Source organism: Macaca mulatta, chromosome 14, assembly GCF_049350105.2.
Source record: "Macaca mulatta isolate MMU2019108-1 chromosome 14, T2T-MMU8v2.0, whole genome shotgun sequence".
NCBI classification, from domain to species: domain Eukaryota; kingdom Metazoa; phylum Chordata; class Mammalia; order Primates; family Cercopithecidae; genus Macaca; species Macaca mulatta.
In genome coordinates this window covers 6,340,105-6,358,632 of record NC_133419.1, presented here as the reverse complement: position 1 = coordinate 6,358,632, position 18,528 = coordinate 6,340,105, and the positions used below count along the sequence as shown (strand labels likewise).

At 46.9% G+C, this 18,528-nt stretch overlaps 1 long non-coding RNA gene across 5 annotated transcripts in view; it reads left to right on the top strand.

The window, feature by feature from the left end:
* Positions 1–15: 15 nt before the first annotated feature.
* LOC106993178 (uncharacterized) overlaps positions 16–18,528 on the top strand; it is a 30,356-nt gene continuing 11,843 nt past the window's right edge. Inside the window, exons 1-5 of one of the 5 annotated variants that reach the window (XR_013403488.1) lie at positions 16–58; positions 6,609–6,746; positions 9,386–9,532; positions 9,783–10,441; positions 16,477–16,613. This is a non-coding gene — a long non-coding RNA (uncharacterized LOC106993178). Of the gene's footprint in view, positions 59–6,583; positions 6,747–9,385; positions 9,533–9,782; positions 10,490–16,476; positions 16,614–18,528 lie in introns of those variants that run through there. The other 4 variants (XR_013403486.1, XR_013403487.1, XR_013403484.1 and 1 more) reach the window with 4 other exon arrangements.

Here is an 18,528-nt window from a genome sequence, read left to right as displayed (position 1 = left end):
CCCTGGGGCCGGCTCGGGCCATGTCTCGCGCGCTGCCAGAAGGAGCTATTTTGAGCAGGTCTGTGGCGGAAGTGGGTGTTCTCGGGGCTCGGCTGCCCAGCTGTGCCCGCTGCCGCCTTGGGGTCCCAGGGTGCCCGGGTTGGGCTGGGTGAGCTCAGAAGCACCTTGGCGGCGGCCCAGCCTGAAGAGGCGACCTCGAAACGCCTCGTGAGACCTTTCACGGGCACACGCCCTTCGCGTTCCTCCGCTTACTCCCACGTTTCTTCAGCCCCTGGCGGGGCGCTGGGGTGCCCTGTAGTTAAAGTGGGGGTGGCAGCGAGCGTTTCTGTGCACCTGCAGCGTGCCACGCCCGTTCTAAGCACTTTGCCTACAGGGCCAGTGGCTTAACTCTGCAGTAGCACAGTGAAGAACTTCGCCCCATTTTACAGACGTGGAAACAGGCTCATCAAGTGCTCTGTAATTGTAAAACCTGGAATAAAAAGGAGCAAAACGCAGTGTAGAGGCAAGTGTGTGGGACTTGACTTTGGTTAGAAATAGGCTTTGCAGACCGGGCTTGGTGGCTCTTGCCTGTAATCCTAGCACTTTGGGAGGCCGAGACGGGCGGATTACCTGAGCTCAGAAGTTCGAGACTAGCCTGGGCAACATGATGAAACCCCGTGTCTACTAAAATACAAAAAATTAGCCGGGCGTGGCGGCGTACGCCTATAGCCCCAGCTACTCGGGAGGCTGAGGCAGGATAATTGCTTGAATCCGGAAGGAAGTGGAGGTTTCAGCTCACGAAGGAAGGAAGTAAGGAAAAAGAAATAGACTTTGCAAGTTAGTAGTTCTGTGACTGAATTCCAGTGTATGTAAGACCCTCAGGCATTCCTCTGGTCCAAACCAAAACCTGTCTGCGAAGGATGATTTCACAGGAGCAAACCAAGACTTTATTTCCAGTTTTATAACCTGCCTTGGGGTCTTGGACTAGGAAGCTAACAGACACAGAAAGCTGAGATTGTGCAGACAGGATCAACCATCCACTCCGAGCTCTGGGAGCACCTGAAATGCGATTTGATGTCACCACCACCGTCCACAGTTCAGTCACAGTTCATGTGTGGAACTTAACCTGCACAGACGTGAGTTTGCTGAGACCCAAGGCCGGTTGGATCATGTGAAGATCAGATCCTTTTGCTATGTATTTGCTTTAATTTTTCTAACTAGTTCAGATCTAACATGAAGTACAGTATTGAGGCTCACTCCGAAACAAAATATTCAATCGGCAGCCAGATTTTAGTTCTATGCTCACGCCTGTAATCCTAGCATTTTGGGAGGTCAAGGCGGGTGGATCACCTGAAGTCAGGCTGACCAATACGGTGAAACCCGTCTCTACTAAAAATATAAAAATTAGCCAGGCGTGGTGGTGTGGGCCTGTAGTCCCAGCTACTCGGGAGGCTGAGACAGGAGAATTGCCTGAACCTGGGAGGGGGTGGCTGCAGTGAGCCGAGATCGCACCACTGCACTCCAGCCTGGGCGACAGAGTGAGACTCCTTCTAAAAAAAAAAAAAAAAGACTGACTCTCTGTGTTTTCATTTCCTCTTTGGCAACATAGGGACAATTTTTACTGCTGGGGCTGAAATTACAAAGATAAGACACAGCTCCTCCTTTTCTCTAGAGCAGCTGGGCAGCTGGCCCTCCATCTGCTGTGGTTTTTTTTTTGAGACAAGAATCTTGCTCTGTCACCCAGGCTGGAGTGCAGTGGTGCAATCTCGGCTCACTGCAAGCTCCGCCTCCCGGGTTCATGTCATTCTCCTGCCTCAGCCTCCCGAGTAGCTGGGACTACAGGCACCTGCCACCACTCCGGGCTAATTTTTTGTACTTTTTAGTAGAGACGGGGTTTCACCGTGTTGGCCAGGACGGTCTTGATCTCCTGACCTCGTGATCTGCCCGCCTTGGCCTCCCAAAGTGCTGGGATTACAAATGTGAGCCACCGCGCCTGGCCCATCTGCTTTCTTAAATAAAGTTCTATTGGAACAGAGTCATGCCTCTTCATTAGGTTTTGTCTAATACCTAATGGCTGCATAGGTGGCTGCTTTTTTGACTAGGACACAGTCGACTAGTTGTAGAGACTATATGGCCCACAAGTCCTAAAATATTTACTGTCTGGCCCTTTACAGAATATATCTGCTGATCTCCAGTCTAGAGTGTTACTGATGGGTTTCTGACAACAGAAATATCTGGCTGAGATGGTCCAACATACCAGGAAACCCATTCTCTCCTATGGGAAAGTCATATTCTCTGATAGCATCTTTGGGGTCACCTGAAACCTAGTGTCCATTGAAGGCACAGCTCTGGGAACTGCATAACTCTTCTGTGGAGTGTTAGGGCGAGTAAAGCCAGGCAGAGCAGCTGCTTCTGAGGGCTGTGGATAACATAGAGAACGTTATACTTACATCCTGTACCTTTTGTCTCCGGGCACTGATCATTTCAGGAGCTTTCTGTGCAGAAATAGCTGAATAAATTCGGAGCTTGGTCCTCTTTGTTGTTGAATTTACAATGTTATTTGAATGTAAGACCTTGCTAGATGCGACATTTGAAAGTTAGGACTCTGGAATGACACTGCCTGGCTTCAGATCCTGGCTCCTTCATTTTTTTGCCGAATGACAACAAACAAGAGGCTTAGGCTCTGTGCCTCAGTTTCGTCGTCATAGTCAATTCTGGTTTTGGCAGCAGTTATGTTGAATAAAGGCACCCAGTACATGGATTTGGCAAATACTGCTCCTTGGAAACCACAGCTCCTAGGGAAGATATAGGGTTAGGTTCCTGTGAGCCTCTTGATTACATTTTTATCAACAGATCGATACACATTACTTTGTTTTTGTGTGTGTGTTTCTATTTAAAGATGTCTTATTTAGGCCAGACACAGTGGTTTATGCCTATAATCTCAGCACTTTGGGAGGCCGAGGCGGGTGGATCACCTGAGGTCAGGAGTTCGAGACCAGCCTGGCCAACATGGTGGAACCCCATCTCCACTAAAAATACAAAAATTAGCTGGACGTGGTGGCACGTGCCTACAGTCCCAGCTACTGGGGAGGCTGAGGCAGGAGAATCACTTGAACCCCGGAGATGGAGGCTACAGAGAGCCAAGATAGTGCCATTGTACTGCAGCCTGGGCAACAGAGTAAGACTCCATCTCAAAACAAAACAGAAACAAACAAAAAGAAGCCTTATTTAATGTCTATTATTGACTCATTAATTAACATTGAAAATGAAATGAGAATAATACAGGGTAGTCACAGGAGAATTAAATTCCAGGCAGCAGTTTTACATGACTAGAGACTATCATCTGCTAAGACCCTGAAAACCCAAGATGTGAACCAAGCTGGCTAAGACTGACTGGACCCAACATGGTGCTGGGCTTGACCTAGGCTTCCCTTCGGACCTCATTGTGGGCTCATTAATATACTAAACACACAACCACCAGCACCATGACAGTTTCAGGAACACTCAGATTTGGCACAAAAATGGGTGACACCTCTGCTCCAAGAAATCTGTACGTTTTCCCAGGAATTTTTATGAATATTCCACCTCTTTGTTAAAGAAACCCATAAAGATAGAAACCCCAAACCATTGCTCGACTCTCTCTTGAGTAGGCCCGCATTCCTCTTTCTTGAGTATGTACTTTTCACCTTGTAATAAGTTTCTGTACTTTCACTATTTTCTGACTCATCTTTGAATTCCTTTTCGTAATGAGGTAAAGAGCCTGGGGTTAAAGTCCCCCCTGCGTTTGGGCACCTCCCCAGCCCACTGGTATCAAACCCACAGACAACAGCATATAACTCATGCCTGAATGAAGTACCTCTAACATGTATTTTCTCCCTAAAACAGACCTTTTGCACTGAGGAACACTAGATAACACTTCAACACTATGTGTGTGGGCCATTTAAAAATGCAAAACCACCACCAAAAAAAAGCAAAAAATTACAAAAATGTGGCACTAAACAGACCAAGAAATGAACCCTTGTTTACAGGTGAGCAGAAATGAGGGCAGAGAGAGCATCCTTGCTGGGTCTTAGCCAGGGACTCCAGCACATGGCGACTCGGATTTTCCCCACTCCAGGCACATGGCATGTACAGGCTCATGACCTCAGAAGCGCTGCAAGTATTGATTTGTGTGTGTGTGTTTGCCGGAGGCAGGGGGGTGCGGCACTGGGGTTCCACATAAATTTTACCGACTAAGTGAATTTGCAAATGTGAAATCTATGACTCACGAGAACTGTATGCTGAAATAGAGGAGTAATAGGTCCTGCCTCATCAGATGCTTATGGGAATTCAATGATATATAAGTGTGTGTAAATTGCTTATAATGGGGCATGACACAGAGAGGACTGAGTAAATATTAGCCACTGTTTTTTGTGTGTTTTGTTTTTTAGATGGAGTCTTGTCCTGTCGCCCAGACTGGTGTGCAGTGGCGCGATCTTGGTTCACTGCAACCTCCACCCCCTGGGTTCAAGTAATTCTCTTGCCTCAGCCTCCCTAGTAGCTGAGATTACAGGTGTGCACTACCACACCCGGCTAATTTTTGTATTTTTAGTAGAGATGGGGTCTCGCCATGTTAGCCAAGCTGGTCTCAAACTCCTGACTTCAGATGGTCTGCCTACTTTGGCCTCCCAAAGTGCTGGGATTACAGGCATGAGCCACCGCACCTGGACCCGTTGTTACTATTACTGATTACAAAAGAGCAGGACTCTGGTGTTTGGAAGAGGATTCTCTAGAGTTTGGAACGACTTGAAGTCCCTGAGTCCCAAACCATTCCGAACCCCTCCATGGTGCCACCTTTGTCACACCAGGCAGAAGCCCTTCCCTTTTCACCGGAAACTCCCTCTGGAAGGAGCTGTTCTCTGTCATTAAAGGGAGTTCCCACTCAGGAGGAAGCCAGTACTCCCTTTCATGCTCCACCCTTTATTGTCATTATTTGAAAATAGAAGGTTTATTTTTATGTTCTGAACACAAAACTAAGAATATTACAATTATGAGAATTTTGAGAATAAAAGTGAATCATTGATGGGGATAGGAGTGAAATTAAATATGCGTTATTGGACTGAGCCTCCTGACATGCCTCTTATAATGTTCAGAAGTATTGATTTGGTTTTTAGGTATTCACCGTGGATGGCCGGGGAAAAATCTTCAGGATTATGAAACGAGGCTGCTACGGACTTACTCTGAGTTTTTTTTATTTCGATTTTTTTAAAGCATGTTAATTTCTTTTTTTTTTTTTTTTTTTTTTTTTTTTTTGAGACGGAGTCTCGCTGTCACCCAGGCTGGAGTGCAGTGGCCGGATCTCAGCTCACTGCAAGCTCCGCCTCCCGGGTTCACGCGATTCTCCGGCCTCAGCCTCCCGAGTAGCTGGGACTACAGGCGTCCGCCACCTCGCCCAGCTACTTTTTTGTATTTCTTAATAGAGACGGGGTTTCACCGTGTTAGCCAGGATGGTCTCGATCTCCTGACCTCGTGATCCGCCCGTCTCGGCCTCCCAAAGTGCTGGGATTACAGGCTTGAGCCACCGCGCCCGGCCTAAAGCATGTTAATTTCAATAAATTGTTACTTAATTTAGTTCACATGTATTTTATATGGCTTAAGGAGTTTTTATTGAGGATTAGTATATGTACAGAAAAGTGCATATATACGTTTACAGCTTGATGAATTTTCACAAATTGAACCCCCTTGTGGAATGAACACTCAGTAACAGTGGCACCAGCGTCCCGGGGGTTCCCTTCAACCCCACTTCCAGGCCCAAAATGAAAATGCCAAGTATCTGTGAAGACTCAGAGCAACCTGAACTCCCATAGAGTTGCTAGTGGGAATGGAAAATGGTACAACCACTTTGGAAAACAGTTTGGCAGTTAAACATACGTATATATATGACCCAGCAGTCCCACTCAGGTATTTACTCTAGGGAAATGAAAACATACGTCCACACGAATATCTGTAGGAAGCGTTTATAGCAGCTGTATTCGTAATTGCCAAAACTGATAAAGGAAAAGCTTGTTCTACTCAGAACACTTCTGACATCCATGTGTAGGTTTTCTTTTTTTTTTCAAGACAGGATCTTTCTCTCGTCACTCAGGCTGGACTGTGGTGGCACAATTATGGCTCAGTGCAGCCTTGATGTCCAAGGCTCACACCATCCTCCCACCTCAGCCTCCCAAGTAGCTGGGACTATGGGTGTGCACTATCCCCAGCTAATGGTTTTTTTAAAATTTTTGGTAGAGACAGAGGTCTCACTACATTGCCCAGGCTAGTCTCGAACTCCTGGCCTTAAGCAGTCCTCCCTCCTTGACCTCCCAAAGTGCTAGGATTATAGGTGTGGGCCACTGTGCCCAGCCCAATGTGTGGGTTTTCCACACTGCACTCCAGCCTGGGGGACAAAGCAAGACTCCGTCTCAAAAAAAGAAAAAAGGTAAAAGTCAAAAATGGAAAAATAGATTATGGGTTATGATGGTAGTTAACATGTGTGTGCATGCACATGTGGAATTGAACACTTAAAATAGGTGCATTTTATTCTATGTTAATTATACCCCCAATAAAGTTGATTTTTTTTTTTTAGATGGAATTTTGCTCTTGTGGCCCAGGCTGGAATGGAGGGGTACGATCTCGGCTTACTGCAACCTCCGCCTCCCAGGTTCAAGCAGTTCTCCTGCCTCAGCCTCCCAAGTAGCTGGGATTACAGGCACCTGCCACCATGCCCAGGCACCTGCCACCACGCCCAGGTAAATTTTTTTTTTTTTTTTGAGACAGAGTCTCACTCTCGCCCAGGCTGGAGTGCAGTGGTGTGATCTTGGCTCACTGCAAGCTCTGCCTCCCGGGTTCACACCATTCTCCTGCCTCAGCCTCCCAAGTAGCTAGGACTACAGGCACCCACCACCACGCCCGGCTAATTTTTTGTATTTTTAGTAAAGACAGGGTTTCACTGTGTTAGCCAGGATGGTCTCGGTCTTCTCACCTCGTGATCTGCCCACCTTGGCCTCCCAAAGTGCTGGGATTACAGGTGTGAGCCACCGCGCCCAACCATGCCCAGGTAATTTTCTGTATTTTTAGTAGAGACGGGTTTTTGCCATGTTGGCCTGGCTGGTCTTGAACTCCTGACCTCAGCTGATCCACTCGCCTCGGCCTCCCAATGTGCTGGGATTATGGGTGTGAGCCACTGGGCCTGGTCAAAGTTGATTCTTTAGAAAGCAATATTAGAAATAAAGAAGGTTGGCCAGGCATGGTGGCTCACGCCTGTAATCCCAGCACTTTGGGACGTCAAGGTAGGGGCATCATGAAGTCAGGCGATCAAGACCATCCTGGCCAACGTGGTGAAACCCTGTCTCTCTAAAAATGACAAAAATTAGCTGGGCATGGTGGCGTGCACCTGTAGTCCCTGCCACTTGTGAGGCTGAGGCAGGAGAATCTCTTGAACCCAGGAGGTGGCAATTACAGTGAGCTGAGATCGCGCCACTGCACTCCAGCCTGGCAACAGAGGAAGACTCTGTCTCAAAAAAAAAAAAAAGAAAAAAAGAAAAGAAAAGAAATAAAGAGAGTCACTTCATAACAGAGTCTCGCTCTGTTGCCCAGGCTGGAGTCCAGTGGCACGATCTCGGCTCACTGTGACCTCCACCTCCCGGATTCAAGCAATTCTCCTACCTCAGCCTCCCAAAGTGCTAGGACTAGAGGCATGAGCCCCCGCGCCTGGCCGAAAAAGAGTGTTTTAAAATAGAAAACTGTTTTTTAGGAGAAATGCTCTTTAGCAACAACAACAACAAAAACCCCAACTTAATCCCAATACACATTAAAAGAGTATATAGAATGCAATCACTGAGGTATAAACCTTCCTATCCATTCCTTATTAAATTATTGCCAGAGGTTCGGGTCAGTCCACTCAAAAGGACTGCAAATAAGTGGGAAAATTGTTCTTTGAGAAGAAGGTATATGATTTGATACTGCTTTGCCTAGAGAAGAAAAAGAAACAAACCTGTAGAGTGTTGCAGAACCTGAATGGTTTTTCAAGAATTATGTTGATCAACTTTCTGTGTAGAGTAGTAAATAAACAAGTGTCACCGATTTGAACAATAGTGTATTTGGGAAATAAAGGGCTGCTTCCTGTCTTTTGAGATCTTCATGGCAACCACAAACCCTATCTTGTCATCTGTGTTCCAGCATGCCTGGGCACATTCGACCAATTCTAAACACTAAACGTAACTCCAGCACTCGAGTGAAACTGTCCCAAGGTGCGTCATAGTGAATCCTAACCAGGACCCCGGTGGGAAATGCTGCACACTTCCCTCCCTTTAGATTTATGATGTCACTTAAGTTTCCCAGTAGCACTTATGATGTCATTGATCACCCCTCCCCACCCCCAATCTCTTTCACAATTTTGTCTTCCGTGGGTCACGTATGTTTTGGAGATGTCCGTCTTTCCCAAGAGCTGGTGTTGAATTTCCACCCAGTGTTTCCAGGATGGCAACACTGTGTGTGTGTGTGTGAAGTGCTAGGGAAAGTCTTTTCATGCCTTGAAAAATACACACAGGCCGGGCGCGGTGGCTCAAGCCTGTAATCCCAGCACTTTGGGAGGCCAAGACGGGCGGATCACGAGGTCAGGAGATCGAGACCATCCTGGCTAACACGGTGAAACCCCGTCTCTACTAAAAAAATACAAAAAACTAGCCGGGCGAGGTGGTGGGCGCTTGTAGTCCCAGCTACTCGGGAGGCTGAGGCAGGAGAATGGCGTGAACCCAGGAGGCGGAGCCTGCAGTGAGCTGAGATCCGGCCACTGCACTCCAGCCTGGGCGACAGAGCGAGACTCCATCTCAAAAAAAAAAAAAGAAAAAAAAAAGAAAAATACACACAGAAGTATTTCTCTTCCTGAGTTTCAAGGAGACTCTGCCTTCAAGAGACCACTCCCGGCTGGGCGTGGTGGCTCACACCTATAATCCCAGAACTTTGAGAGGCCGAGGTGGGTGGATCACTGGAGGTCAGGAGTTCAAGACCAGCCTGACCAACATGGTGAAACCCCTTCTCTACGAAAAATACAAAAATTAGTTGGGCATGGTGGCACACGCCTGTAATCTCAGCTACTCAGGAGGCTGAGGCAGGAGAATCTCTTGAACCTGGGTAGAGGTTGCAGTGAGCCAAGATCGTGCCATTGCACTCTAGCCCGGGCAGCAAGAGTGAAACTCCGTCTCAAAAAAAAAAAAGAGACCACTCCTGGGCACTGCCTTCTACCAGCTTCCCCATCTAACTGACTGTGTCGGACCACTGTCTTCCCTCCATGCCTGAGGTTGTCAGTGGGGTGCTCCAGCCTTCATGTGCACCCTGTGACTTCCTTCATCCTAGTCCTGCTGACCCTTGTGGTTTCTCCTGCTCCAAGGCCATGCTCGGGACCCTGTCATCAGTCCTGGGGACAGGCTCCATCTTAGAGGGAATCCACCTGGCTCCCGCTCCTGAGCGATCTTCCAGCTATCCCGTCTCCAGACTCCCACCGCACCTGCTCCTGGGTTGCAGCCACACCCAACAAGTAAGTCACTCTCTTGCCAATAGAGTGTCTTCCACGTCCTTGTCCTTCCCACACGCCCCTTGGCAGCCCCACCCCGCTGGATGAATCCCGCTGCCCACCTTCATGCCTGCCCCTGGGTGGGTGCTGAAGGAGACCCGTGGCTTTTTCCCACAACCAGGCCTTCTGTGCTGCCAGAAACCCCACGCTCACCTGGCTGGGCGCTCACACCCAGCCCCTCCACCATTTTCAAACCCACCTCATTCTCTTTCAGCAGGTGTTGCCTCTTTCTTCAAAGAGAAAACAGCAGCCCTGTCATGGGAACTCCCTTAACTCCCTCGCTGCCTGCACCAGGCCTGAAGAAACACACGCCCATCCTTTTCTCCTCCCTTCAGTAAGTAGCATTGGAAGAGGTGTTCTCACCAGTGAAATATCTCCTCACCTGCGATGCGGGTTCTGTCCCCCACAATCTCCTGGGGAACTTTTTCCCACTGATTGGCTACTGCCTCTCCAGGACATCCCACCTCTCTCTACTGGAATCTTCCTTTTTTTTTTTTTTTTTTTCTTTTGAGACGCCACCACGCCCAGCTAATATTTTGTATTTTTAGTAGAGATGAGGTTTCGTCATATTGGCCAGGCTGGTCTCAAACTGCTGACCTCAGCCTTGGCCTCCCAAAGTGCTGGGATTACAGGTGTGAGCCACTGTGCCCAGCCTTATTTTATTTTTTTAGAGACAGGGTCCCACTCCGTCACCCAGGCTGAAGTGCAGTGGCACAATAATGGCTTACTAGGCTTACTACAGCCTCAACCTCCTAGGCTCAAGTGATCCTCCCACCTCAGTACCACCATGCCTGGCTGATTTTTAATTTTTATTTTCAGCAAAGATGAGGTCTTCCTATGTTACTTAGGCTGGTCTTGAACTCCTGGGCTCAAGTGATCTGCCCACCTCTGCTTCCCAAAATGCTGGGATTACAGGCCTGAGCCACTGCACCCAGCCGCTCTCTTTATAGTCTTAACCTTATTATTTTCTTCTTTTGATTTTTTTGGTTTATTTGTCATTCTTTTCTGACTTCTTGAGATGGACGTTTATCCCATTCCATTCACTTTTCTTTTTTTTTTTTTTTTTTTTTTTTTTTTGAGACGGAGTCTTGCTCTGTCGCCCAGGCTAGAGTGCAGTGGCGGGATCTCGGCTCACTGCAAGCTCCGCCTCCCAGGTTCACGCCATTCTCCTGGCTCAGCCTCCCGAGTAGCCGGGACTACAGGCACCTGCCACCACTCCGGGCTAATTTTTTGTACTTTTTAGTAGAGACGGGGTTTCACCATGTTAGCCAGGATGGTCTCGATCTCCTGACCTCGTGATCCGCCCGTCTCGGCCTCCCAAAGTGCTGGAATTACAGGCTTGAGCCACCGCGCCCGGCCCCATTCACTTTTTTTTTATTTTTTTGAGATGGAGTCTCGCTCTGCCTCCCAGGCTGGGGTGCAGTGGCACGATTGCGGCTCATTGCAACCTCTGCCTCCTGGGTTCCAGTGATTCTCTCGCCTCAGTTTCCCCAGTAGCTGGGATTACAGGTGTGCACCACCACGCCTGGATAATTTTTTGTATTTTTAGTAGATATGGGGTTTCACCTTGTTGGCCAGGCTGGTCTTGAACTCCTAACCTCAAGTGATCCACCCACGTTGGCCTCCCATTAACTTTCAATCCTCCCCCACTCCTTAAGGTATGCACGTAAGAGTATACTTTTCCTCTACAAACTGTTCAGCTGCACCCCACAGTTTTGGGGTAGAGTATTCTCATTATTTTTCAGTTCAAAATATTTCTAAATTCCTAACTGAATTCATCTCTGATCCATTTGTTATTTCAAAGTGTATATTAAAATTTCCAGATATATGGGGCTTTTCTAGCTTTTTGTTTTCAATTTCTAGGTTAGCTGTACTTATGGTCAGAAAACACGGTCTGTGTTATTTTACTCCTGTGAAATTTGTTGAAACTGCTTTATGGACCAACATATGGTCACTTTATATAAATGTTCTGAGTATGCCTGAAAAAAGTGTGTGTTCTGCAGGGTTCTAGATGTGTAAATCAAGTCAAGTTTGTTAATTATGTTGTTCAAATCTTCTACATCCTTACTGATTTTTTTTTTGTCTACTTGTTTTATCAGTTACTGAAAGTGAAGTGTTCAAATCTTCTGCTTGGTTATGGATTTTCTATTTATCCTTGATGTTCTGTCAATTTTTGCTTTACTTATGCCTTATCTACAGTACATAGCCCATGCAGCCAGTTTGCTGAAAGTTAGACTTGCAGGAAGCCAGATTACTACATCCAATAACAATCGAGGAAGCTAAACAATAACTTTTTTTTTTTTTTTTTTTTTTTTTGAGATGGAGTTTCGCAATTTTGCCCAGGCTGGAGTAAAGTGGTGTGAATCTCAGCTCACTGCAACCTCTGTCCCCCTGGGTTCAAGGGATCCTCCTGCCTCAGCCTCCCAAGTAGCTGGGATTATAGGCATGCACCACCATGCCCAGCTAATGTTTGTATTTTTAGTAGAGATGAGGTTTCGCCATGTTAACCAGGCTAACTCCTGACCTCCCAAATCCTCCCTCCTCCCTGATCCACCCACGTTAGCCTCCCAAAGCGCTAGGATTACAGGCATGAGCCACCACACCTGGCCAAAACAATAACTTCTATCATAACCAGCCCACTACTGCCAGAACTTGATTAATAACTAACAGCTTCCCTAGTTTTTGTCCCTGCTTCCAACTTAAGACCAACCAGGGAAAGCCAAAGATGCACCCATAGTCAACCACATAGTACCCCCTATCTCTAGTTAGCCCACCTTCAGCCCCTTGCCAATAGGGTAGACTTGGAGCCTTCCTTTTGCCCACTATAAAGCTTTTCCACTCCTTTGCCTATCTTTGAATCTCTCTCTCTCTCTTTTTTTTTTTTTTTTTTTTTGAGCCAAGGTCTCACTCTGTTGCCCAGATTGGAGTGCAGGGGTGCGATCATGGTTCACAGTGTGATCAAACTCCTGGGCTCAAGCAATCCTCCTACCTCTGCAAGCAATCCATTTCCAACACTGTATGTCCTGTCCATACAAAAAATAAAAATAAAAAATTAGCTGGCATGGTGGCATGCGCCTGAATCCCAGCTACTCAGGGGCTTAGGTGGGAGGATCTCTTGAACCCAGGAGGTTGCGACCGGCCCTGGCAACATAGTGAGACCCCCATCTCTACTGAAAAAAAGTAGCCAAGCACGGTGGTATGTGCCTGTACTCCCAGCTACTCAGAAGGCTGAGGCAGGAGGATCACTTCAGCCTTGGAGACAGAGGCTGCAGTGAGCCATGATCGTGTCACTGCACTGCAGCCTGGGCGACGGAGCGAGACCTTATCTATCTTATTATCCATAAGATAATAATAAGGAAACCAAGGTGTGGAGTACACAGGAACTCTCTGTACTATCTTTGCGCATTTTCTGTAAGTATGAAACCATTCTAAAATTAAAAGTTTATTTTAAAATGCAGTTAGATAAAATGAAAAAATATGTGGAAACATTGGAAAGGAGGTAGTAAAATCATCCTTTGTTGTAATCAATATGACTAAATAGCTAGAAAACTCGAGATAAAAACTATAAAACAACTTCTTTTAAAAAAAGACTTACCTTGGCCAGGCCAGGTACAGTGGCTCATGCCTGTAATCTTAGCACTTTGGGAGGCCAAGGCAGGAGGATCACTTGAGGCTAGGAGTTCCAGACCAGGCAACACAGGGAGACTCCATCTCTACAAACAATTTTTTAAAATTGCCACATATGGTGGTGCATGCCTGTAGTCCCAGCTACTTGGGAGATTGAGGCAGGAGGATTGCTTGAGCCCAGAAGGTTGAGGCTACAGTGAGCTGTGATCGTGCTACTACACTCCAGCCGGGGCAACAGAAAGAGACCCTGTCTTAAAAAAAAAAAAAAAAAAAAGACCTAGCATACAGAGCTGGTTTTCTTTTTTTTCTTTTTTCTTTTTGGAGACGGAGTCTCGCTCTGTCACCCAGGCTGGAGTGCAGTGGTGGCCGATCTTGACTCACTACAAGGTCCGCCTCCCGGGTTCACCATTCTGCCTCAGCCTCTTGAGTAGCTGGGACTACAGGCACCTGCCACCGTGCCTGGCTAATTTTTTGTATTTTTAGTAGAGATGGAGTTTCATCATGTTAGCCAGGATGGTCTCAATCTCCAGACCTTGTGATCTGCCCGCCTCGGCCTCCCAAAGGCATGAGCCACCGCACCCGGCCATACAGAACTAGTTTTCTACGTATCCCATAAAAAGAACCAGGGCTTTTCTGAGAACTGATTGAGGCTGTCTAGGGCAGCAAAAATGTATATTGGAGCTTCTTATGGTCACAGAAAGTAGGAAAGAAAAAGAAAAGACAGGGGCATGTTAAAATGGCATAGGAGGCCAGGCATGGTGGCTCACGCCTGTAATCCCAGCACTCTGGGAGGCTGAGGCAGGCGGATCACCTGAGGTCAGGAGTTTGAGACCAGCCTGGCCAACATGGTAAAACCCCATCTTTACTAAAAATACAAAAAGTAGCCGGGCATGGTGGTGTGTGCCTATAATCCGAGCGACCTTGGAAGCTGAGGCGGGAAAAATCACTTGAACCTGGAAGGCGGAGGTTGCACGAGCCAAAGTCACGCCACTGCACTCCAACCTGGGTGACGGAGCGAGACTCAGTCTCAAAAAAAAAAGCATAGGAGCCAAATTTCAAGGCTCGTAACGACCAAGGTTGGAACAACTGAGTAACAAAATAATGATATTATTCGATTGCAACCCAAAGAATAAAACCAATATCCACGAACCCATATTGGTGTAAACAACTGAAACAAAATGAATAAATGAGGAAAAAGCAAATGAATAAAGGTCGAAGGAATGAGAGAAACAGAATACTACCATTAGAACTCCACAGTAATAATTGCTATAAGCGAGATCCATAGATGAATGCTAAACTTAGTGAGTGGAAGTTAAAGCAGAAACAGGATATTTGCATAGTCTCAAAGTATTTCCCCTCAGACATTTAGTAATTAAAAAGGGAAAAATAGTAATTTTCTAGTGGAGAATCCTGGCAGACAGCATCTTAACGAAATGCTCAAGGTTAGGGTCTCCAGTGATATAAACTGACATTGCAAACCAAGGCTGTGGCACCCTCTCCAATAATGCATGACCCCAATCTCATCACAAAAAACTTCAGGCAAACCCAAACTCAGGGCATTCTACAAAACAACTGGCCAGTATTTTTCTAAAGTATGAAAAACTGAAAGTCAGGAAAGACAAAGAAAGACTGAGGAACTGTCACAGATTGGAAGACACCAAAGAGAAACAACAACTAAATATAATGTAGGATTCTGGATTGAACACTGGAAGAGAAAAGGGGATCAGTGGAAGAACTGGTGAGATCTGAACAGCTTCTGCACTTTAGTTAATAGCATTGTGCCCAGGTTGATTCTTAGATTTGACAATTGTTCTATAGTTATGTAAGATGTTAACATAAGGAGAAACTGGGTTAACATAAGGGGGAAACAGGAACTCTCTGTACTATTTTTGCAAATCTTCTGTAAGTCAAAATTATCTCAAAATAGAAAGTTAAAAAAAAACACACACACACAAAAGAATGGCCACACAAAAGAAACAGCCAATTAGGAAATATGACAAATGAAAAATATTCATTAACAAACATCCAGAAAACATGCAGAATATCTAGGAATATATTTTATAAGAAATAGCAAGATATCATGAAAAAAAACTGCAAAATCCTGTTGATGCATTGAAAAGGACTTGAATACATGAAAAGCTATATTGTGCTCTTGGATAGGAAGACCTATGACTGTAAGAGTCTCAATCTTTCCGAAGTTTTTTTTTTTTTTTTTTTTGGATGGAGTCTCGCTCTGTATTTCAGGCTGAAATACAGTGGTGCGATCTCTGCTCATTGCAACCTCCACCTCCCGGGTTCAAGCGATTCTCCTGCCTCAGCCTCCCAAGTAGCTGGGATTATAGGCACACACTACCATACCCAGCTGATTTTTGTATTTTTAGTAGAAATGGAGTTTCACCATGTTGGCCAGGCTGGTCTCGAACTCCCAATCTCAAGTCATCCGCCTGCCTTGGCCTCGCAAAGTGTAGGGATTACAGGTGTGAGCCACTGCGCCCGGCCCCTTCCTAAATTAATGTAAAACTTCAGTATTTTTCAACCAAAATCTAATAGGGCTTTTTCTGCAAGGGGAACTTGATAAAATGATTCTAAATTTTATCTGGAAGAATACAAATAGGAGACAGGCCAGAAAAATTCTAAGCAGCAGCACAATTTTAACGTTAAAATGGATTATGATAGATGGCCATAATGATGTAGATGCCAGCAGTCAGATCAGTAGCATGGAATACAGACAGGTCAAAGTGTCCATGGGATTTTAGTAAATGATAAAAAATGGCTTTTTAGGCCAGGCATGGTGGCTGACGCCTGTAATCCCAGCACTTTGGGAGGCCAAGGTGGGAGGATCGCTTGAACCCATGTGTTTGAGATCAGCCTGGGCAACATAGTGAGACCTCTGTCTTTACAAAAAAAAAAAAAAAAAAAAAAATTAGCCAGTTGTTTTGACTCACACTTCAGTCCCAACTACTCAGAAGGCTGAGTCGGGGGATTGCTTGATCCCAGGTGTTTGAGGCTGCAGTGAGCTATGATCACTCCATTGTACTCCAGCCTGGGTGACAGAGTGAGGCCCTATCTCTAAAATAAATAAATTAAATTAAATTAAATATTATCTCTGCATATGTACCTAGAAAGAAAAAAGCCTGAAAATAAATAAAAATGTTAATAGCGGTGAGATTTTAGCTGTGAAATTATATATGCTTTTTGTTCTTTGGCCTTCTATTTTCAAACTTTTCTGCAATAAGCATGTATTAATTTTATAATCAGAATACAAATAAATTCCAAGCCAGGTGTGGTGGCTCACACCTGTAATCCCTCCACTTTGGGAGGCTGAGGCAGGAGGATTGCTTGAAGCTAGGGGTTCAAGACCAGCCTGGGCAACAACGTGAGAACCCAGTCTCCACAAAAAAAAAAAAGAAATAAAAAATTAGCTAGGCATAGTCGGCGTGTGTCTGTAGCCCCAGCTACTCAGGAGGCTGAGGTAGGAGGATCATTTGGGCATAGGAGATCGAGGCTGCAATGAGCTATGATTATGTCACCGCACTCCAGACTGGGCAACAGAGTGAGACTCTATCTCTAAGGAGAGATAGGTAGCTAGATAGATGGATAGATAGGTAGATGGATAGATACATTCCATTATCTTAATTAAAACCATAAGCACTGGCTTCTGTTTCTCCAACTTTCAGCCTCACCTTCAGCAACCTTACTCAAAGGAACACGGCTGCCCCAGGCCATTTGCACATTTCCTGGACACTTCCTCAGTTCTAGCCCAGCTTATTGAGCTTATTGGGGCTGGCAAGGGGTGAGTGGGTGAGAATCCTGATTGCATCTCCTCTGCCCACAACTTATGCACTGCTGAGGGTCCTAAGCCACTAAGGAGAGTGTAGGCCAGGCCAACAGCGGAATTCTGCCCAGAGCTTTTCTTCCAAGGAGATCCGGCAAAACTGACGGGCGTGGTTGGGGAGGGTAGGACATCCCTCAGAGTGTCCATCATCAGCCCCCACCCTGGCTGAGGGAGGTGAGAGGGAGTTAATGTGAACTCTGTTGACCCTACATAGGTGGCTTCAGCAGCAGTCTGTGTAGAACACTGTGAGCAGAGCCCCAGGTGCAAATCTCTGCTCCTGGCTCTGCAGCTGACACAGACTGTGGCCCCAGGCCAGGCGCTTCACCTCTCTGAGCCTCAGCTTCACAGAATGGGATGATAACAGAGCTACCTGCTGGGGTGCCTGGGTGCCCAGTGGCTGGGACAGATCTGCAGATGTTCAGGCTCTGATGTTGGCCAAGGGACAGTGTGCCCGCCTGTAAAAATTGCAGGCAGACCAGGAAGACTCAGTCCTGAGAAGGGGTCCCGGTCCTGAGAAGCTCCCAGGCTGGTGGGGACTCTGGGAAACAGTCATACAGGGAAGTGCTCAGCAGAGGCGGAAACCCGGAGGTGCTCAGCAGAGGCAGAAACCCGGAGGACGGGCTGAGCAGAGCCTCACGGGGCACTGACTCTCAGCTGGGTGGAGAGGCAGGCCAAAGTATTCAGGGCACAGGGAATGGCACTGCGAAGCACAGCGGCGCGAGGGTGACAGCAGGCCCAGGGAGGGCTCAGCGGGAGGAAAGCTGGGCTGGGTTAAACCAGGAACAGGAGGAGGTGCGAATGCAGTCACCGGAGGCGGGTCCGATGAAGAGGCCTCGAAGTCTGCCCCAGTCAGGACTTGACTTTGCACACAATCTGCCAACTTGGGTAGGAGAAGTTTTTTTTTTGTTTTTTTTTTTTTGTTTGTTTGTTTGTTTTTTTGAGACGGAGTCTCACTCTGTCACCCAGGCTGGAGTGCAGTGGCCGGATCTCGGCTCACTGTAAGCTCCGCCTCCTGGGTTCACGCCATTCTCCTGCCTCCGCCTCACGAGTAGCTGGGACTACAGGCACCCGCCACCTCGCCCAGCTAGTTTTTTGTATTTTATTTTTTAGTGGAGACGGGGTTTCACCGTGTTAGGCAGGATGGTCTCCATCTCCTGACCTCGTGATCCGCCCATCTCGGCCTCCCAGAGTGCTGGGATTACAGGCGTGAGCCACCGCGCCCGGCCTGGTAGGAGAAGTTATTCCCACGCAGCAGTGCCAGGCTTGGAAGAGGACTCACCCAGGTGGTAATGAGGCCCCTCCTTGGAGCACAGGCCAGGAAGCAGCATCCCTGGCCACCACTGCTAACCCAGCCTGGGGCCCTCTGTGTCCAGTAATATTTCATATTTGCTACCTGGTCAACTTACTTAATTCCCAGCACAGCCAAGCTAGGGAGCTACCATTATTCCTGCTGGCACAGGTTAGAAAACTGAGGTCTCCGCTGGGTGCGGTGACTCAT